Raw genomic sequence first — 23,536 nt, 5'->3', positions numbered from 1 at the left:
AGCAGGATGACTAATAACCAATTTACTGGTGAAAATACAATTTAAAGCTCGTTTTTTGTTTGAAATTAAAGTGTAAAAACTGTTGTTAAAAAATTAATCAACATAGCTTGCATAGCACTCCATTGTTACAATGCAAATTTTGAGTAACAACTTCAACGTATTTGCCAATACATAAAAGTTTTCATCGTTATCTGATATGAACAGCATTTGCTTTGTCTGATGTCAGTGCTGCCACAATTTGAGATATTTTTCTTAAAACTATTGATTTCAGCAAGTCAAAACAACAGCATGCGTTTAGAAGCTTGCTTCCAGCAAGGGATAAAAAGAAAAGAAAAGAAAAACGTAATTGATTTTTTATTTCACAATGAATTGTGAGACATAAAGTCATAATTACCCAGTTTATTTTTACTACTGTGGTGGAAGCAAATAAACCGAATTGTGAGACGCAAACTCGGAATCCTGGGGGGAAAAGTCAGAATTTTGAGGTTTAAACTCAGAATTCCAGAAAAAAGCAGAATTGAGAAATTGTGAGAAAACAAGCTTCCATAAAGAAATCTTGTTAATAAGATTTTCCAGATATCCTTCTTTGGTTATCTTGATGTTATTACATGTGACATTCACACTGATGAGGCAATAATCCAGGTGATCATTACCAAGTAATGTGGATTTATGCTTTAACCACTAGTGGATAAAAAGTGACAGTGTAACCCTAATGAGCAAACGTATACACATTTTCTGAAATAAAACGAGCACCTATTTTATAAAACACACCAGAAAAACTAGAACCTTTCTGATTTGTAGGCTCACCTCTGTAGTCGAGAGCACAGTGTCTTCATCCAGACTTAAGACTGCGTCAGTTTGATGTTTTCATAGGGCAGAAATCGGCTACTCATCACCTAAACATGTAATCAATGCATGAAATCTCTAGAAAATGCTCAATATCTTTAACTTAAGTATGATAAACATTCAAGGCAGAGCGCAAAATCACGGCACTAGCACAGCTATGCACCATCCATCATTTGTCATCCAGACGAGTAACACCAGGCCCTTCAAAAGATCTGATGAGAATATAAAGACAGTGGTGTGGAGACTGACCTTGCTCTCGCCCTCGATTACGATGACTGGAACAGAGGTGGCGGGCCAGCGGTGCTTCGCAGGGAGAGGCTTGTCACAGTTCCACAGGACAATGAGCTGACACAAGCACATAGTGAGAACATCAGATGCCGTCCCAGGGTCATTTCTACTATACAGGACATTTTATATCATATACACTATCACACACAAGTTTAGGGCCTCTGGAGTTTCGTGAATGTTTTTGAAAACATAATAGAACATCCCCTACGCTGCATTTATTTGATCTGATATACAGTAAAGACAGTAATATTGTGAATATTTTTATTTTAAAATGTCATTTATTTCTTTGATGCGCAGCTGTATTTTCAGCATCATTCCTCCAGTCTTCAGTGTCACATGATCTTCAGAAATCAGAATAATATGCTGATTTGCTGCTCAAGAAACATTTCTTATTATCAATGTTGAAAAGAATTAAAGTTTTTATAGTCACTTTTGATATATTTAATTCCTTTCCGTACTCCCCCCCCCCCCAAAAAAAAATCCTACTTTTGAATGTGAGTGAATTCAAACTTAAGAACATAAACTCACAATATTTAAAGATTATAAATTACAGTAGTTTATTTTGTTTCCATTTTATTGCAGTTGTTTAAATAATAAAGTTAGACTTCATGAATGGTTTGAGCTTGACCAGAGCATATTTCTGAAAGCCTGATATTTGGCTAATTAACTGAAATAAAATGAGATTATGTTGAAGTATTAAAACTGAGAAAAATAATCTAAATTCAAATTACATAAAGCTAAATAGAAATATTACTAAAAACTAATAAAAATGACAAAGGCACTTAACAAAATGACTAAAACCTAAACTAAAATTAAATGAAAATATAAAAATAAAAGCTATTTTAAAACACTATAATAGCACTTATATTAATACTAAAATTACACTGACCTGGGCACAGTACTGGGATTTGGCCACAGCCACGAGCAACTTGAAAATGGGTTGAGATTGAGATACGAGAGGCGTGACGGCGTGAATGACGGCTGTGAACTTCTGCTGTGGTTTAACACCTGTGGAGATGATCGATATATCTAATCTAGACAACTCATACATACCACAAACATGATAACATGCGGTGGCCTGCTTACCGAGTACAGCATAGAAGAAAGGGAAGTCGCCCAGGTAGGGTGAGTATTGGGGCAGAGTGAAAAGTCCACCTGGCAACCGATTCCACATCAATGTGCTGCGGGCGTTGTGTTGCAACACACGGTCCTGGATGATCTGCAAAAGGAAGAGTTCTGAATGACCACCACTAGATCCATCAGACTCACTTTAACATTAACAAGCCTCAAATCTCACAAGCGTTTAACTTTGACAAACATGAGGCCATCTGGACTGTAGCCATGTTTATTTGGCTGCGTATCAATGCTCAGTCTCACAGATCCACCCCTCAAGAGCTGACCGGGGTGTCCTCTTACACACCAACGCTTCCTCCAGGGAGAAGTGTGTGAAACCAGAGCCTGAGACCGGCCTGATGTAGCTCCGTACGCCTTCAGGAATAGCTCCCGACATGACTGATCACATGCCTTTCAGTCAAGTGGGAGGGTAAAAGAGTTTGTGCACAACCAGAAATTACACTTTCACAACATTTCGTTTGCTGTTGTTGCTAGATTTAATTTACATTATGAGTTATTTAAATAGTAGAATATTTAAACATAACACGTATTTATGCTAACTTTACTAAATAAATCATTGCGTCTGAATGATTCTCATCCTTTTTTTTTACCATTCAATCATTAAAAAAACTTATAATTACAAACTCATAACTACATCTGATTGTGGCTGCATTATAGTATTGAGAACTGTGCTGTGAAAATGTGCATAATAATCATGAAAATCACAATGCAAAAATTTGAATGCACCTAAAACTAGCTTCATTTTCTGCTAAATATATTTTCCCATTTTTCCCTGTTCATTTTTAGGCTGAAATGCGACTCAGTCCAGTTTTGGAGGGTCTTGATGGCTGCATGACTTGTTTTAATCGATCAGGAAGTTGCTTACCTCCAATGTAGTGAGCACAATTTTCTCCACAGAAGAGAAATACGCTTCCCATAAGAACTGCGTCTGCTGGCGGAGAGACAGAATGTGGTCTTGATGGATGGAGCGAACCGTCGATGGAATCTGAGGAGACGGGAGCAGTGTGATAATGTGTTTTCTACTTGACAGGCCTTTTCAATTGGGGGCACCAGTAAAAATAACTCAGATTTCTCCCTGAGGACAGAGCACTCTGAGGGGGATTTCACACTTGGTTCAATTGCGTGGTCCCAACTAGAGTTCGATTGATTGAAGTGAACAGAAATGATGCACAGCTCTCTGCTTCTCAGGAAAGCGGACAGACAGACAGACAGATAGATAGCGAGTACATTAAACACACTGGAAACAGCCTGAGGTCTTGCTCAGTCTTTCAGTGCTTCTGTTCCAGTATTTACTGAGAGCAGAAGTGAGTCACAGCAGGTGTGAGTGATTATTAAAGTCTCTCATCACTGTAAACACAAACGGCCCTTGAGGTAGATTTCCATTACAATTCTATCACAGGATGATTAGTCTCACCTTTTGTTGAGCCGGTCAGTGCCACAGGGGCACGAGAGCATATTAAAAGCTACTGCGGCCTGACAGAAGCTGTCACTCCTCTCACCAGAGACTGTCTTCCTGCTGCAGGCCGCTAATCGGCCGGGCAAGAGGACTCATTTCAATTACAAAGGCACATGCACTTGCTTTCACTGAGGGGGTCTCCAAAGGTCTGCAGACTGTCACTGATAGCTGCAAGCTTTTGCTCGGTAAATTAGCATGTGACATTAGAACGATTTAACTAATGCATGATTAATGAAAGCATGGGGTTAAAACTAATTTCAACATATAAACATGTCTCATTTCCAAAACCATTTGATTTGATTATGTAGGCATTATAAGCATTTTCAAGAATTTTCAAATTCAGTTTTTTTTCCATTTCAATCTTTCTGGACTATATTTTAATAGTTAAATTAAGTTTGAGACCAAAAGGCATTTCTAATTAATTGTGAAATTTAATGAAACTTAAAATTTGACATCATTTTATTTCATGTTTAAATTTTTATTTTACCAAATAGTGTGATTTCATTTTTGCATTGAAACGGTTTAATTAAATTTTAGCAAACATAAAGCATGTCTAATAAAAGGAATTCATAATTTACTGTTGTATGTATTTATTTTAAATAATAATAAGGCCCTATTAAATGTTTTCAGAAATTCAGTGTTATGTATATAAAGGCATAAAATATGAACAATTTAATTAATCTCTTTAAAAAAAAGAAAATTCAACTATTTCATGTTGTTTTTTTTGTTTTTTTTGGATTAAGTGCTCAACAGGGGCTTACTGTTACAATTGGCAGAGGAATAAAATAAAAAGACTAATTATTTATTTAAAAAGAGTTTAAAATATTATTATTATTATTATTAACAGAATGTATATATATATATATATAGAGAGAGAGAGAGAGAGAGAGAGAGAGAGAGAAGGGGGGAGAAAGAAAAAGAAAGAAACAAACAAATAAAGAAAGAAGGAAAGAAAGAAGACAGAGGCAGTAATATATTTATTTAGAACATATTTATATATATAAACCAAACTTTTATTCTGGTGGGTTGCTGTGATATATGATGATAGTATTTCTAAAATGAAACGGTAAAATGCTCATGAAGTGATATCTCAAACCAGTTCTGGAGGTGAAGTTCATGTGTTCTTGTCCTCATACAGTTTGACAGCAGACGCTGAAAACACATCTGCCTCATTCATTCACACAGACAGGCAGAACAAATACAAGTAGAATGTGTTTCAGGCAGCTCGCTGAATTTGGGAACAGAGCTGTTGTTTCAGACAGGAACAAGAAACAGAATGAGCTGAACTAGCTCCTATCCTGATCTATTCTGGAAGTCGTACCTGTAGAAGAAGTCTCTCATCCCCAATGACAGAGGCCATGCTCCAGTCGATGATCTCTGAGAAGGGAAGCTCCCAGCCGTTACTGAGCATGACGGGAACACAAGCGGCCTGCACACACACACACACACACACACACAGAGAGAGAGAGGCACGTTAGAACAGGCTGACGAAACATAAAACAAGCGTCATGAAAATTTTATTAGCGTCTTCGAGTGGAAAGTCTGAAAGCAAGAGGAGCTCTGACTTCAGACTGAGAAATGAGGGAATCTTGGTTTATCAGATCAGTCATGTTTCTGAAATCTGGCAGCGACTGAGGGAAACACAAAGCGTGGCTCTGCCTGTCTGAACTCGGGCCTCACGGGTCATAACAATGAGATAATCATCAAGAATGGAGACAGAGACAAATGCACAAATCTACAGGGGGATAAAATCTTAATAATTAATAGTTTTATATATATATATATATATATATATATATATATATATATATATGCACACCAATTTGGCAATATACAGCAATGTGCAATATGGACAATGGCCAAATGAAACCAAGCACTTCCAAGCAGCTCTTCTTTGTATGTACACTGTCAGACGTGTTCACTATTCAGCTACAAATGAGCTTTTGTGTCTTGTTTCTGAAGCAGCAGGTACCAACAGACAGATGGTGCATTGTTTATAATACCTGGTCTCCAATTTGCATATCAGCTGCAATTATTACTCATTAGAGCAGAGCTGCTTTTATTATTCAGGATGAAGTTACAGTTAAAACTATCCCAAAAGCTCAAAATAACTTTATAACCTTAGTACAGTGACTATATATATATATATATATATATATATATATATATATATATATATATATATATATATATATATATATATATATATATATATATATATATATATATATATATAATTTGTTCATAAAACATTATAGTAGCTTGATACCAAATAGTGTTGTTATTGTTTAATAAAACAAACCTTTTTGCGGGGTTATAATATGTTTTTGTTGCATGTGTGGACATGCTACCATATACCAAGGTTTTTTTTTTGAACATGGTACAACAGTATTTCAATGTTTTCTGGCCATAAACCTCAGTTAAAAATACTGTATGCTTTTTGGACATGTACCATAGCACACAAAAGTGGTAATAAATCAGTATCATAGCTTGTGTTAAACTCCTTATCAGCCATCACAGCATCGCAGTACCTGAACAGAACTTTCATTGTAGATCAAATGTAATATTTTCCAAGCAGAACTATGTGTGTGTTTGCACAGGCTTGTTGTCCTGTCCCTAATCTGTTCAGCTGCTCCCACCCCCTGACCTCCCGTCATCTCTAATATCTTCCCGCTGTTATGGACTAATCCTCGCAGTGTCATTAACCAGCGCTGCAATCTGCTGAAATACATACAGACCAATACAGCCCTTGAGAGCTGAAGACAGACACAAGTGCACATATGCAGCATTAAAGCCCTGCAAACCTCAGCTAGTCAATCCTCAACACCCACACAATTCAAAACACAATATATAATGGCCTGTTAAGCCTTATGTCTGCACAACAACAGACAACCTGAAAGAGCACAGCCACACTCCCACACAACACACGCCACAGAATAGTGCTGGTTATGGATAAAAGTGGATTATTTATTTGACATAGGAATGAAATACCACAAATGAGATCTTTGGAATACCTCAATTTGCTTCCTATATGAAATATAAATATGTTATTTTAACTTAATACTGCTGTTTTTACTGTATTTTTTATCAAATGAATGCAGCTTTCGTGAGCATGAGGGATTTCATTGATAAAGTATGTGTGTGGGCATGTATAACATGCATGCAAACTGCTAAAGTGTCTTTCGTTGGCTAGCAGTACTGGCAATGGGAATGAACTGGAAAAATATACCTGCAGAGCCTCCAAGAAACGGAAAGAGCCCAGACGGCGTCCTCGAGGCACGAGACAAAAAGTGGAGTTATGCAGCATTTCTTTATAGTCGTACCTGTTGAGAAAAAGAAAACAAGGAAGCACATATTAAGAACCAAGGTCAGAAAACATCCTGGCGCAGGAAAACATGCGGTTAATGCTCATCACATCTGGCGCAACAGCCTGAAAACACATTCACTGTGGAAGAAAGCAACTGCATACTTTCCAGTTTACACAACCGTTTTGAGTCACAAATATTTCAACAAAACTACATAAAAACATGAGTGAAACAGATTTCCCCCAAATGTTGTCTCAACTAGTCAACCACAGAATTTCTACTATAACTACTACAAACTAGCACCCCATAGCAACACCTGGCAAGTAACCAAAATATTCTACAATTTCATATAACTAGCTAGGAGCCAACACTCAGCAACTCGTCAAAATACCAAAGCATCCATCTAGAGAACCCTAGCAATGGCTATTAACCAGCTACCAGGCTTTCAGAAAAATGTCTACCGACTGTCCAGATGCTAGTTTGATTTCGAGAACCAATACGAGAATCTAACCTGCTTCGTTTGCGGTTTAGAAAGGGTTACAGACATTTAACATCATAATGTGAATCACACACAAGTGTGCACAGACAGTCAGAAGCGAGCTCTTAGAAATCTCCGTTCACGCTCTTGACCTCTCGACCTCTCGACCTCTGCTTTGTAGGCTGCTCTTGCACTATGGTGGGATAAAAGCTTCAGCAAATGCTTTAAGCAGTGTTTCAGTCGGCACTTGGATTAAGGGGCTGTTTGGAATTCCGAATGCGACATTCCTGCTTTTTCGCCCGTCTCGCCCTCCCTTCTCCTCTCTTGCACATTCTCCATCACGTTCTCCGTTCCTTCTCCTCGCTCTCTCTATTGAGTAATCGGTGATGCTGTGCATTCCAATGTGAAGCCCCTGAGGTCTTCCTTCAGCTCTGCTCTTCAGCACGGATGAATGAACAGGTCAGGATGCCTGCGGACAGTGAGACAGAACCTGCCCGGGCTTCGGCCCTGATGTTCTCCGGGTTTGAGATGAAAGGTAAAGCTTGAGGTTGTGTTGTAGGATGCTGTATTAACTTCGGCTGACCTGTTGGCTCAGTGGGTAACCTGATATGGGGTGTCTGAAAATAGGACGGGATGATGCAATCAAAAGACTTCATGATTCGCCAACACCACAGGGTTTATCCTACCGGGTCATTGTGTGCAGACTAATATTTTTAATATGACTCAAGCAGATGTTTAAAAGGACTTTTTTCTGTGTATTTTCCAAATGGTTGTGGTGTCCTTAAAGGCTGAATGAAAGGCTGTCTGTTATTTATTATTGAGCAAAAAAGAACTTGGGTGGGACTTAATTTTATTCAACACAAATTAACTAGTTTTGGAAAAGTGAGCAAATACTATGATCAGGTAAATGGATTGAGTGCATGTGATAAAACAAGAAATGCACATTTAGAAAGTAAAAGTATAGACTAAGAAAAAAGTAATGTACAAAAAAAATAATGTTACAAATAAATAAAATATATAAATAAAAAATTAGAAATACAAATTACATTTTAATATTTGCCTTTAAAATAATTTTACTTTGGTTCTTAAAAAAATTATAAAGAGCAAGACATAATTAAAATGCATACTAATTGGAAAGTATTGGACAGTGATTTAAATTATGATTTGGCTTCAAAAATCTTTATCTCAGCGGTCGTTACGGTTAACAAACTGAATGAAGCTCAAATTAAATAAAATATAGATATCAGATAAATAAATTCAAAATTCAAAAATAAAAAAAAATGATAATTTCTATAATAATGCACATTATATAAAAATGATACAAAATAATTCAAGTTTAGCTAATTACTAAAACTATTAAAGCTGAAATGAAAGGAATAAAATAAAACAGTATATAGCTAATAAGTCAAAAAGTTCCCAATTGGTGGTTTAATATGAAGCTTGTTTGATATGTACAACTGTGTACAGATAAGCAGGGCCGTGAATTATAAGCCACAAGTCTATTTCTTCAAGCTGGACGGCAGGCGAGACAACAGCAAAGCACAAACCACACGGCTCCTGTTCTAATGAACAGCAATGAGTTCACACGTGCAGGTCAGGAATAACTGCAACCCTGCGCCATTACTCAAACACAAGCAGCCAGCCGAGCGCAGTGCAACCGGTTCTCATAACACACTCGGGCCAGGGCGAGGAAGTTCCCCGCATGCAGGAAGTGATGGAGTGGGCTGTGGAATTAACACATCCATAATTCAGCTGCACCTCGATGAGGAGTTGCTCCACAGGCCTCCACGCTGATGACCACACGCAACTCCACAACATGATACACTCTTACTAACAGCAAAACAAATGTAAATAAATGGACTGTGTGTGATAAGACCAGGAATGTACAGTTAGAAAGTAAATACTTGAAATGAATGCTGTGCGTTCAATACAAGCTTTTTTTTAAGCATCTTTTGCATGTCAACAAAAAATTATTTAAAATTGTTATATATATATATATATATATATATATATATATATATATATATATATAAAACTTTATATTTTTAAAATAGCTTCAACCCTCTGTTTGTTAAAAATAAAAAATAAATAAAAAATTAAGTAAAAAGAAAAATAAATATATTACATAATAAAAATTAATTAAACGTGTAAATATAATAACTCAATTTATAATATAATATAATGAAAGCAATCATTAATAAAATAAAATAAAATGTCTGGCTATAAAATATTCATTTGATTCTAATAAAAAAAATGATTTGGTTTTAAATTAAAAAAAAAAAAAAAACTGCTTCTAAAATAAAAAAGTAATGTTTTCTAAAACAAAACTATTTACTGCCAAATCTATCAACATCTATCACCACAGTGGTGTTACACTTAACTATTGAAATGGTTTTCTTGAATTGAAATAAAACAAATACAAATTTCAGAAGAAAAACAAAAACTGAAATAAACGGTTGGCTGCTGAAAAGAAAGCGTGGCGTTGGAGTTAAAGGTGTGTCTTTAATCTGCCGTGGTGGGTTGGTGGATGACACTGAATCTACTCTATCAAGTTGACAAGCGTGCAAGATGTATGAGAAAAAACAGAGCACTACAACGTAGGCAGCCAAACTGTCTAAGTTTTCTTTGTTATGTTTATATTTGGCATTGTTGCCATAGCAGCCGGTTGGCATGCGTGGCATTTGTGCCTTAAATCAGATTAGTGGAAATCAGAGCTTGCATGGCAAATGCTGGTTTCACCAACGCTGCCAACCCGCTTGTAATGACGGTGTAATCAGAACAAGATTAAACCTGTACCAAATGCCCGTCCCGACACACTTACACAGAGAGAACTACAGCACGCACAACTTCATGAACGTGTTACAACTGTTTGAACATCTGCGGGATCAAGTGAAGAACAGCCTCTAAAGATGCGAGACGAGTCTCTGGTGGATAATAGGAAATCCATGACGGCCATCTGAGAAGCAGCAGGACAACATATGTGCTTATGATACAGATTTATGATGCTGCATCCTGTTCTATTAAATGGATAGTTCACCCAAAAGTGGAAATTACCCCATGATTTACTCACCCTCAAGCCGTCCTAGGTTTATATGACTTGCTTCTTACAGACAAATACAGTCGGAGTTACATAAAAGCTTTATAATGGGAGTGAATGGGGGACGAGATTTTGAAGCCCAAAAAAGTGTGTCCATCCAAAAACACATTGCTTTGCTTTGCTTTTGCTTTATTAACCCCCCGGAGCCATGTGGGACACTTTTTTATGATGGATGGATGCACTTTATTGGGCTATTGAAAAATAACACCTATTCGCTGCCATTATAAAGCTTAAAAGAGCCAGATAATTAAAAAATATATATAACTCTGATTGTATTCTTTTAAAATAAACAAGTCAAACACCCCTGGGATGGCTTGAGGGTAAGTAAATCATGTGGTAATTTTCATTTTGGGTGAACTATCCCTTTAAAGTCCATCCAGATAATATAAAAAAGGGACTCTGCTAATGACAAACTGCTAATGCACAATCCACACTGTCTATTTGTTAAATCCCACATTTTTCCTTGATCCAAATGCAATACTATTGCACTGTGATCTGTTCTTTTATAACCAAAGATGACTTTGAAAATGCATGAAAAATTAAAACCACATCATTTAAGTCAAGTTAATAAATCATAGATGGCCAAACGAGAAGAAAAGACATAGGTTCATGAGCATGTTTACATGTTTAAGCATGTACCATAGCAAAAATCAAATAAATAAACAACAACATGGCATTACTGAATTAGAAAATGAGACTGTGGTACAGTATAAAGTGTAGAGACTGTAGTAATTGCTTGTAATAGCTTGTTAAACTCAGTCTAATCTAATAGAGATGTTTTTATAGGAGTCACTACAGTGCCAACTACACGCTCCCATTTTGCTTGTTAAACAAAAGATGGCATTTGACTTCCACAAACAACAATGCATGCTTAGAGTAAAAGTGCAACGCTCGTCTCTGCTGTCTGTGCAATCAAGAAAATAAGACATTAATGGCTTAGGCACGACTGGTTTGCCAAAGTCCATTTATCCTGTAATCCCCCTCTGCTGACAGAGAAAAATCGCCATTTGTAGAGTACTGAAAAATAACTACTTAAAGTATGCAGTATAATGAGCATAATTATATTGCATGCGATTCTTTGCCACATAAATGGCAAAAAAAAATAAAAATAATAATGAACATCTTAAACCACACCATGTATCTTAACAACAAATGGTATTGCTAAACTAATGACAAGTTCAAACAGATCACTAAACTCACACCATTGGTTGAGCCAATCCTGAATAAGTCTGGCACTCAAAGCTGTGAAATTTTAAAAGCTTTTAATTGTCTTGAAAAAGTGGTTGCTAATAAATGGGAAAATTAAACAGCATGATGCTATTGCTAACTTCTGAGCTGGGCTAAAAAGTACACTGCAGCGATCTATTGAAAACAACCATCTGGATGGTTACATTTTCTACATCAAATACAGGGAATAAGCAGCATCCGAATGAACTAACTTTCTAACACAAAGCACATTTGCTAAAAACTAGGACACATCGTTGCAAGGCCTTCTGTCTCTCCAGAGTCTGAAAAACTTCTCTGCAGTCGTAACTTTTACTCGAGTTACTTTTGACTGGGGCTAAAGGCTAAAGGCTACTGGAAAGTTTATCCGCAATGCCATGCCAGATGGTCCAAAAGGATGTCTGGCCTCAAGGGCAAATACAGCTGATTAATTATCCACTGCAGACTGTGACATTAATCATAACGACTCGACTTGAGTTAATATCATCCTGTTCTGTCCTGTAATTACACTGGGATTTCACACTTGGAAACTTGGGATTTATTCTCTGAGCTGCCATTATCAAAACAACCTGCGTATACTCCACAAATCAACAACACAGGCAACAGCGGAATGAAAGCCCTGATATACCTGAAGCGAATCAAAGAAAAAAAATGGTCATTTCAAACAATGGTCATTTCAAAACAAAATTAGGCCAAACAAAGTTCATTTAGAGTTCATTTAGGAAGTTCAGGACAGCTTGCCAAAGCAAACTTTCCAAAAAAGCTCATTTCTGCCTGGTAAACATCTCTGAACTCTCTTTGGTCAGTGGAAATGACATAATAGGTAGATGTGCTTTGGGGCTCCGCCTTTTTTAATGTGGAAAATGTTTCCAGTTCATTACTTTTGTTCAGACAAAAACGAACACAGTTTTATAGTAGATATTGAAGTTGTAATCAAAAGTGACACTGACGCTGGTTTTCCATGTTTAAAACTGTAAAGCTGCTTGCTTTCAAGCAATCTGTTGTTAATAATCTAAAAAAATAAAATAAGCAAAAATTTACATTTTAGTAAACAAATGGGCAAAGCACAAATAGAAAATAATACAAAAAGTAAAAAAAAAAACATACATGTTATAAATAAAGCTAATATAAAAGCAAATACATTTAAATAAACTAAAAATAAATAAAACCATAAATAAACTAAGAATACATAAATGAAATTGTAATAAATAAATAAATAAAGTATCAAAACGTGTACCTAAAGGGTCAGAAAGAAGACTTTAATACAGACTTTAATACAATGCTAATGTTATTTAAATAAGCAAACATTATATACACAGAAGACATTTAGTACCTTTTATACGGATTATCTTAACTTTTAAGCACTTAATAAATAAACAATGTGACTTTTCTCGATGAGTGCAAACATCCACATCACTATGATCAGATGCTTTCTTAACCGCTGGTTTCTCACCTCTATTTCTCACCATTATTAAGAGGAAAAGCTCAGCACATATTTACATATTCATCTAAACACCATTTGTAGCAGGATCAAGATGTCCACTAACAGTAGGTATATCACTATTCTAAACATATTTTTACTCCGAAGAACAAAATTTAGTATAGCCGTGACTAGGATAAAAGAAGAAACTTGAGGAAACTATATTAATACACACTCCAATGCTCCTGCTTTCTGTAGGAAACAGTGTGTCTCAGACCTAAGGGTGAAAACACAGCACGGGCCTGTCTTCAAGATTTCCCATCTTTAATAAAAGCCTGCGGGTGTAGAGCTTGAGAGGAAGGGGCAGGGAATCATAACCCCGACAGCGGCAGGTCTGCGGAGCCGCAGGGAGGTGAACGCAGTCACTAACGAGACTTGAGTTTCAAACAATGTCGTGGCTCATGTTGACCCTGGCCATCTGGTCAGCCCGTAAACATTACTCTCGTCCGTGGAGAAAGAGCTAGCAGCTGTCTGCATGTTCTCACTGGTTTTGCTCAACATGTAGTTCATGTGCATCCAGGGCAAGTGCGGTCTACAGTTTTATTGGACATATTTAATGAGAGAAAAGATCAAACTAGGACAAAGAACAGATAAATAGCACTGGAGACTACAAATATCAATGAGATACTGAAATGGATCAAACGTTCTATTCTTTAATCATCACTTTTCATGGGAAACCAGATATTCTTGCCGTTTTAAAATAAGAGTATATTATATTATATAGATTTACACTAACATTAACACGTTCACTCCTCAGTGAATTTATGAGCCATGCATAAACGGACTGTCCATATTTAAATATAAAAATATTGAAATTAATAAACATATAATATTTAAATATGTAAAAGACTTTGTAGGCCTAAATTAATAAAAAAATAAAAATGTGAATGAGTAATGTATGTAAGCGAAAAGACAAGCACATTAAATAAAACAAATGATAAAAATAAATATATATATATATATATATATATATATATATATATATATATATATATATATATAAATATACATAAAGTAAATAAACATTTAAATAACCAAAAAATAAATACAATTATAATTGTATTTAAAAACATCAAATAAGAGATGTAAACGAACACAGATACATACACACACATACACTAAATGAACAAAACCATTAACTCAAATAAATAAAATTAACTAATAAAAATTTACTATAAAAACAAATACAACTATAAACAAACAAACAAATAAATATGAAAAATATTCTTTTCCCTGTATTTTAACAGTATAAAATAACTGTACCACATGATGACTATCATGATAGCATAATTTAAATCAGCACAAATTGAATACAGTGTAAGCTAAAACATCAAGATGATACACTGCTTGCAACCATTTTATTTTCCAACGCTGCATCGATGAATCATGTAAAATAAGACCAATCTTGCATTAAGCTGCTTATGCTTAACAGCGGTTTGTGTAGAATTTGAAAATGTATGCGTTACATTTTGATATTATCCACCCTCACATATTCGATTAGAATGAAATGAGAGATGTGAGCAAATCTTCTGTAATCCATCATGTACCTCTCTAGAGAAAACATGAAGTCCATTACAGTAAGGTAACAAAATGGGACGCAAACCACATCTTGTAGACGAGAGAAATCAGAAGAGGAGGCTGCAGAGGTTCGACTCACACGAGATGCGACGTGTCATTTTAAATACGCTTTTACTAGGTTGTCGTGACACTGTCATTGGGCTCCACTTTGAATTAGGAGACAGTTGGGAAGCTAAAAATAAACCAAGCTGGAGCTGAAAGACATTATCATAAATAAAAAAAATAAAAAAAGGACAGGCGCTCTAGAAAAAGTTGCTGTGGCTGTGTCAGACTCCCACTGTCTTTAATCTCTCGTGGAGAGTTATGCGTCGCTAAGCACGAGTTCAAGCCAAAGGAATGCCAATCTATGAGACGAACACACACACACACACTCCACACCAACAATCACACTCCATGTCTTTTGCTTTCAGCATGCATCTGAGATCCAAACGCCCCCTTCAACCCTGTTGGAAACAACCAGGCTCATTTCCTCACAGCTATGCACTAGTTTTAGCTTGCAGGGCCAACGCTGACTGCGGAGAAGATCAGCATTTCCAAAGGTCATAAAAGATCACATCATGAGACAAGACGTCCTTTGAAGACGTGCATTAACAGGCATCTGTCTCCGTCTCCCATTAAAAACTAGTGCATGAAGAAACAAGGAGACGGCCTGGAAAAATTCAGGCATGAGAAAAAAAAAACATTTTTATCTAGAAAATGACGTATAGTAAATCTGCACTCCTTATAGCACTTCAAACACGCATTATAAACCTATTTAATGTCATAAGAAACCAAATGCATTGATATTAATAAATGCAATAGACAACATAAGCACAGCAAAATGACTTCAACGGTGCATTATTAATTCTGTGCATAAAACAATAGTCTCATTGGCTCCATGCTGCTATTATGTGTATGGAGGAGTGGGTGGAGAAACTCCACAGTCGGATTTCTATCATTTCCTCAAGCCTTTGGAAAGGATGGGTCACCACTGATGAAAAACCATCATTGAGCATTTTGTTCCTATTTATTCTCCTTTCTATTAGACATTTATTCTCTTTGCTGCTCCTTCTTACTCTTACTAGAGGAGACATTTAGTATACATAGTTATATGCCACAACACCTGACAATTCTTTATAATTATTTGTCAAACTGACTAGTAATTTCTGAGAAAAAAAAAAAAACACACCAAATCTTGTGTACAATAAATGTGCAAAAAAATGCATGAAAGATATTCGTTGGTTTACAAAGGAGGCAGAAGTGTTAAGAAAATTCAAGGTAAATAATCAAACTTTTTTATGAAGTGTTATTTCCAATCGTATAATTAATTGTTAAAATATTAATTTAATCATATGGCTTGCTATGAAATTAGCCATAGCAAGATAAAAACATATATTGCAAAAGTTACACTGTAAAATATATTAAAACATCAGTCAATTTAAATCATAATTATATTTTCAACATTTACTGTTTTTTTTTAATCAAATAAATGCATTCTTGTGAGCAAAAGCCAAAACTGTCAACAAAGAAAAATTCACAATTAAATTTATTTTATGAAGCGTCATTTCCAATAAAGCAGTCAAATTCAGTGTGAAAATATTCATTTAATTCTTTATGTTGCTATAAAACAAACCATAGCAAGATAAAGGCATTTTATTGCAAAAATACTGGAAAAAGTCAGACCTAAAAAAATAATTTATCAAATAAGTAAATAATATGTAAATTAATATGTAGTAACTTGTCGTCAATTACTGGAGATCTTTAGCAGCCAAATAAAAGTGTAAAATGTCATATTAAAGCCAAAAGTGAAGAACCAGTTGCCTGTAGTTTTTAAAATAAAGTTGGATATACAGGTATGTCCAGTTTTATCCTCATATATGTACAGTACATTATCGCCCTGCTCTGATCTGCTAAATGCAAGTATAAACACACATGAAACAGTGTGTGTTCTGAAAAGTGCAATACTAATACTTTTGACTTGACATATTTAAAGAAACATTCAGTAATATACTCTTTGTATGCTAACAGCCGCTCAACAGAATACATCAGACTGAGTCACAGAAAGCCAAGAACAGCAGCTTGTGTGGTTTGTGTTCGGCTCATGTGTCGTGAGACACACAGGGTCAGCGCTGAAGGCTGATGGAGTGATCGGTGAGGTCACCGCTGGGATAAAGCTCATTCTGCCCTCTCTGGTCAGCACTACAACTGCTTCAGTCCCTGGATGAACCGGCCGCATGCATAATTCACCACAAAGGAAACCGTGTTGAGAAAGAGACAAGCCAAGACATGCAAATATTGATTCCACTGTCCTGTAGCACACAAGACGCTCACTCGAAGCTTAATTCACTTCACTTCGCCAAACTGTACAAGAATCGAAATGAACTAGGGCTAAAGGCAACAAATGCCAACAAAAATGACAGAAATACCTTTTAATATAAAGTGCTGGTTATGAGATTATGACATCTTGTGCATTATACATTACAATTGTGCTTTCTTAACTTGCTTTTGAATTTAAACAGCAGTAATTATTCAGAAAGAAAATTATAATGATGTTCAAACTAATTGATTAAATTAAATTATGGAACACAGATGGATGGCATACTGTGCATTTTTATACGATTAAAGGAAATAGCCCAAAATTATCTTTATACACACACACACACACACACACACACACATAGCCAATCAGGATATTAGAATGATTTCTGAAGGATAATGTGACACTGAAGAATGGAGTAATGATGCTGAAGATTATATTTAATAATATTTGACACTTTTACTGTACTTTACTGTTTGTTTGTTTTTTGTAAAATTAATGCAGCCTTTGTGAGCATAAAAGACTTTGTTCAAAAACAATTAAAAAATGTCTTTGTCATTGACATACTATTATAGTTAATTAATATTTTGAATTGTGAATGAATTGTTAATTTTAAGTTGAAGTTTAAGTAATTGTATTCTTTCTGACATGTTTATTAGTTTTTTTGTTTGTTTGTTTAAAAAAAAGATTTAGTTATTTTAGTATAGAGTAAAACTAAATGAAAATCAGAAATGTTGCTTTGATGACTAGCTGAAATATGTTTTTTTTTTATATTTTATTTAGTTCATTTTATTTCAAGTAAAACAATTTATGGTTTTAGTTTTAGTTAACAATAAAAACTATAATTTCAGATCCATTTATTTGTTTACTTTATAAGAACATATGGAGACAGCCAGAATAAAACTAAAATTTTCGTATCAACACATGGATGCGTTACTACACCCCTTACACCCATTAACCTATTCAACCAGTAATCAACCACCATCCAGATCATAATAGCTACAGGTTATATCGAGTTTCTGACCTACCAGGGGTGAAAAAGCACCACATTAGAAGTGGGCAAAGAGATCTCGAGGAACACATTCACACTGATGCTATAATCCTCTCGGGTCAGGGAGAGGCCATTGGGTTTAATGAGGGATGAGGGGAACACAGGGGTCCTGTCGGGTGGAAAATAATGACGAGTTCCCAGTTCTCCAGAGCAGGAAGTGCACAAGCTCACATCCACATCCAACCGGGAACCAACTGCTTCAACACCCGGAGAGAGTGAATCTCCAACAGAGAGGACGGTGAAAGCAGGAGCACGGGGACTAATGCCAGACTGGATTTCTAATTGCATTTGATTTCACTTGGACTCCTAATGAGCCACGCTCAATGAAGCCCATTCCCACTAATTCCTGAACAAAAACAGCAAAATGCGGCCTGCATATCATGCCAAGTAAGCCTGGTTAACACTTTCCCCAGCCAAAACTGTGGGCAGGTAATTAGTTGAACAGCGGGTGGGATAAAAAGCGAGCTTCCAGTCGAGGTCTTTGGTTATAGCCTCACACAGGGGAGTCTGCAGCGGAGCTGGCAGAAGAAACACATTGTTTGTATGAAGCACGGTCAAATGGAGAGCAGGATCCGAGCCTCGCGTTAAGGGCAGGTGCTGAAACCACCTGGTTCTCTTCAGTCTAACAGCGACTACTAGAAAAAAGATCATATTTTGTTTTTTAGAGAAACTCATTTGCTTATAATTATGATGTCCACGAAGCCACACATTTTAAAACTTATAATGAATTCATAATTAAACCTAAACCCAGACAGCAGACGAAACAATATATAATGAATTATACATGTATTAAAATGTAGGTTCTGTAAAAGGTCTGTAAAAATGTTTTTCAGTTTTTGAAAGAAGTATGATTTTATTTATGATCGAAAATATACTAAAAACAGTAATATTGTTTAAAATGTGAAGAATTATTATTATTAATGTTGAAAACAGTTGTACTGCTTAATATTTTTGTTTAAACAAAACAAAACATTTTTTTCCAAAATTCTTTGATGATTAGAAAGTTCAAAAGTACAGTGTTTATTTGAAATAAAACATTTTGTAGCATTATAAATGTCTTTACTCTCATTTTTGGTCCGTTTAATGTGTCCTTGCTGAATAAAAGTATTAATTACTTTAAAAAAATATATATATAAATAAATACATTAATTAATAAATTAATCTTACTGAGTTTTGCATTGTAGTGTATATAATTCATACCTAGAAAATACTGATTAAAATGGTCAAAAAGGTCAATCAAATTCAATTTGGACTATTTGATGTATTATATGTGCGTACTTTGTATTTCTGTGCTTTTAAGAACTTAATTGAGAAACTCTGTTGAAATATGTTGAAGTAGTTCTCTTGTTGGTCTGACTGCTTCTATTGTTCTCATTTGTAAGTTGCTTTGGATAAAAGCGTCTGCTAAATGATTAAATGGTAAATGTTAAAGTCAAGTGTGGGTTTCCTGTAAATTTCATCAATGGATGCTTATAGTGCATGCATTTCTAAATAAGTTCTATTTCAGTTGGTTCCCTGCCTCAGTTTCTAGTTTCTAGCCAGTGTAGGCTGCTCACGTTACTAGGTTTTGGAAAATATTTGCAATTTATATATATATATATAATATGCCACTAAAAGGTTTTTGCTCCTGGTTTAGAATCACAGGCTAAGAAATGGTACTTTGAATTAGAAATAAACACACAGCACTATACTAAATGACTTATATTATATTATTAAATGCCATGATCAATGCATTACATTTTCAGAATCAGAATCAGAACGAGCTTTATTGCCAGGTTTACACATTTGTTTTCGTGATAGAAGCTCCGCAGTACAACAGAATGACAGCGATAGAACATACAACACATAATAAAAGAATAAAAAAATATATAAATAAGTAGGTATGTAAAAGGATCAACATATGAACAAACCACTAAAACCCCACCCATAAATGTCCCATCTGCATCAGAACATGATATTTGATATCACACATGAGTGGGTTTTCTGCCTGTGCCATTGTGGTGATGTTGAGACAGGTTTGAGAGAAACACCAAGTTGCCAAAGCGCCAGACAAACTGGAAACGTGCAACCTGATCTCCAGCAATCACCAGCATCACCAGAAAGTGGACAAAGGCCAAGACAAGTCCAGGCAAATGGCAATAAAACTCCAGAGTTGGGATGCGAGGTTATCAGAGAAAAGGTAGACATCTTGATTAAAAAAAATAAAATAAAATAAATGAAGAAACTATGCATGCAATTCACCCTCCAAATAAGATTTTTTAAAGGAATAGTTCATCCAAAAAAGAAACAACTGTTGTCATTTATAGTGTTGTTATTGTTAACCAAAACTAAAACTGCTTAAAAAAAAAAAACATTGTTAACTGAAATAAAGCCAAAATAAAAAATTTAAATTACATGAAAAAAAAAGAAAGAAACTGATGAAAATGATCAATCTGGCTTCGAGAACTAACTGAAATAAGTTTAAGTAATACAATTACTAAAACTGAAATAAAAATAAAGCTATACAAATAAGTCTTACAAAAATAAGTATACACATATAAAACTGAATATATACTGAAATTATTAATACATACTATATAAATAATACTGAAATATCACTAAATGCCTCGACTGTTGCCCTCTAAACAATGACATTTAATGTGATTGACCATCAAAAGCTATTAAATCATTTCAGAAGACAATAAATATAACACAAAATTCCTATACTTTTAGGGTTTTACTGTGTCTCTTTATGGAGCTTGACAGCACTCACACAGCAATTCAAATTCATACATAATATGTCTTCAATTCATTTCAGGTTTGGAACGACATGAGGGTTTAATTGTTCTGTGAACTATTTAATTTAAAGAGCCACACAGATGGGAAATCAAAAATGACCTGTATTAAAGTGTTTGATGTAGCTGTCCATCAGTGTAAACAATGTGCAAAGTAATTAAACCAAAAAGTACACGATTTATAAAGTTATTGGCTTCTAAAGTAAGGAGTCGACTCTGAATCGCTGAAACGAGTCGTTATAGATTTCAAATCTGTTGCCCATCTCTATGTACGTCACTAGAACACTTTGCATAATAATCTCCGCCTACCGTCTTGGGAGAAACGAAACTCTGACCTGCCCCACCCCCACACACAGACGCTCTTGTTGGTGTGAGAGCATCATGTCGAGGAGACAGTGTATTATGAGTCATTTCCCCCTGATAACCCCGAAAAGAACTTAAATTACACTTTCAGTTTTAATCGTACAGATAAGAGCAATACATCAATCTACTTTTTTTGGATACAGACATAACTTTGTGCACTTATAAAATAAAGATAACAAACAAGGTGTGCTGTCTACAGCATTTGTCTGCGCTGATCTTCTTTTACAAACACGTCATTAAAATGAAGTGTAACTCCGTGAATACTCAATGAAGAGACATGAGAGAGATATCTAAAGAAAGCTTGAACTAAAGCTTTAAAACTAAACAAGTGCTGCTAACAGATATTCTGTGATAAAGTAATCCATATGAAAACAACGCGATGTCTGTTTTTCACGTCTCCCTTCATTATATCTAATGTGACCACGCCCCCCCCCCCCGCGCTGAGCGCGCTATTCAGATTCAAACTGAAGCGCGCGGCTTGAATACACCCACACAGAAGAAAAAGCAGCGAGACTGTTCTTCAAGTTTTTTATTTTACTGTTTTCTTCGTGATGAGAGGAATAAGACAATTCACCCCAAAAAGATGCTAACGCATTGTTTACCGTGGAGGTGTGTGCGGAACAACCAATCAAAACTGACTATGTCAGTTGACCAATCAGAACACAGTATGCTACAGAAAGGTGGGGTTTAAGGAAACTGAATCTTTTGAACAGCTTCGCGCGAACCGCTTGGGGATCTCTGAGAATTGAGGTAAATTTAAAATGATATTTTGACAAAATGACAATGTTTTTTAACCTTGGATGGATTTAAACCTGTTGTACAGGACTTATAAACAGTGATAGGAAGCTTAGAATTTTCATCTTACTGGCTCTTTAAATATGAACAATAATTGGCACTATGTGGCTAAAGAATCCATTACTACACTCTTAACGCCTTTAATGCCTTAGATCATCCATTATTGGTTCTCCAAAAAGCCTTTCAGTGATCAGTTCTTCTGTGGCATGAAGAGTTTCCATGGATGTTAAATGTTCTTCATGCAACCAAAGATGCAAATAAAGAACCTTTATTTGTAAGCATGCATGGCATTGCAGTATGATTTTCTACATTTTTCGGATGTGCATATCTGCGGGCCAGGATGCATCAGCCAACACCGACGTGTTTTATGGCTGCCCACATGTGAACAGGCACAGAACCCTCATAGGCTCTTATCTCAGCAGATGAAGTGAAGCCTCTGAGAGAGCAGATAAGCGTATTTTCAAGAGTGCAGAAGTGTCTATCTTCAGAGCAGTCAAAGCTTTTACCACGCAAAGGCCAAGCTTTGGGCACCGGGTTATCATGACACCTTTATTTTCTGTAGAAGCTGCTGCCATTATCACAGTATGCCAACTCTTTGTCTATGAAACCAAGAGATCCCTGTGGGTGAGCATGAAAACGGCCTGTTGTATTACTTTCAAAGACTGACTAAAGCGCACGTGAAAGCGTGTGCATATGAATCAGAGGGAATGATTCAGTGCCACTGAATCTGAATGATTCTGATTCAAAAGAGTCAAATAACTAAATCAAAACCACTATTTTTGGGTAAACGATTCCTCTACCCAGCCTCATTTCAGCTGAAGCACACTCAGCCAAATGTATGATGCCTTCAGGCTCCTTGTAACCTATTAGTAATTAAAGCACATCATTGCCTTTGGCATGTAAAGTCATTTTTTAACTTGACAATAAGCAATTCAGAGGCACTCATAATGTAGTATTTGATTAAAACTCAAAACTATCTAATAGCATGATGATATTAATTTCAAAATCCTAATACTTCTCTCAGCGGGAGACAAGGAAGAGCTTGAGGCAGGATCATTATCAAATATTTTTGGAACATGCGCTGAAGCTCATTTTGAATGCTGCACAGAAACTGGCAGTGATGAGTCCAATCGGGTCAGAATGACTCAAATGGATTCTAAATCCGCGTACAGAATCAGCAGCTGTGTTTGCAAATGAATGACTGGGATTTGCTCTATCCTGGCCGTTCTATGTAATTCTCCTTGTAGCTTTCAGAACATATTTCATAGTACAAGTAGAAAATATTGCATGTGCCTTGTCATACCAAGAAAGCAAGTCATCACTGGCTCCAGAGCGCAGACAGAAGCAGCGTCGTGGTCACAGCGCAGGACA

General features: G+C 35.8%; 1 pseudogene; it reads right to left on the bottom strand.

Annotated features, from left to right (window-relative positions):
* LOC113098826 (exostosin-1a-like) overlaps positions 1-23,536 on the bottom strand; it is a 45,033-nt pseudogene that overhangs the window by 5,630 nt on the left and 15,867 nt on the right.

The sequence above is a fragment of the Carassius auratus genome, unplaced genomic scaffold, assembly GCF_003368295.1.
Source record: "Carassius auratus strain Wakin unplaced genomic scaffold, ASM336829v1 scaf_tig00216713, whole genome shotgun sequence".
Classification (NCBI taxonomy): domain Eukaryota; kingdom Metazoa; phylum Chordata; class Actinopteri; order Cypriniformes; family Cyprinidae; genus Carassius; species Carassius auratus.
The sequence above is the reverse complement of the archived record's forward strand: the minus strand, read 5'-3'. Positions and strand labels throughout refer to the sequence as shown.